The 231-nt window shown below is 43.7% G+C and overlaps 1 protein-coding gene across 5 annotated transcripts in view; it reads right to left on the bottom strand.

Annotated features, from left to right (window-relative positions):
* The window catches only part of DHDDS (dehydrodolichyl diphosphate synthase), a 13,511-nt gene that overhangs the window by 8,478 nt on the left and 4,802 nt on the right, over nt 1-231 (bottom strand). The window lies entirely within an intron of this gene.

Below are 231 nucleotides of genomic sequence, written 5' to 3'. Positions count from 1 at the left end.
GTTCCCAGCACTGTGTCGTCCCCCCCATTTTGGGGTACCCCAGTTCCCAGTACTGCTTCCTCCCTCCCCACCATTTTGGGTCTGGGCTTCTCAACCCCAGGAGAGGGAAAATAAAAAAGTAACCACACAGAGAACATCACCAGCAGCCATTGCCCATGGTCTTTATTTTTTTTTTTTCCAGAAAAGAAAAAAAACAACATTTTACATAGTTGGTACAAAAACAACTTAAAA

Source organism: Haliaeetus leucocephalus, unplaced genomic scaffold (genome assembly GCF_000737465.1).
Source record: "Haliaeetus leucocephalus isolate CR32 unplaced genomic scaffold, Haliaeetus_leucocephalus-4.0 Scaffold517, whole genome shotgun sequence".
Lineage (NCBI taxonomy): Eukaryota > Metazoa > Chordata > Aves > Accipitriformes > Accipitridae > Haliaeetus > Haliaeetus leucocephalus.
This window is presented reverse-complemented; position numbering and strand designations above follow the sequence as displayed.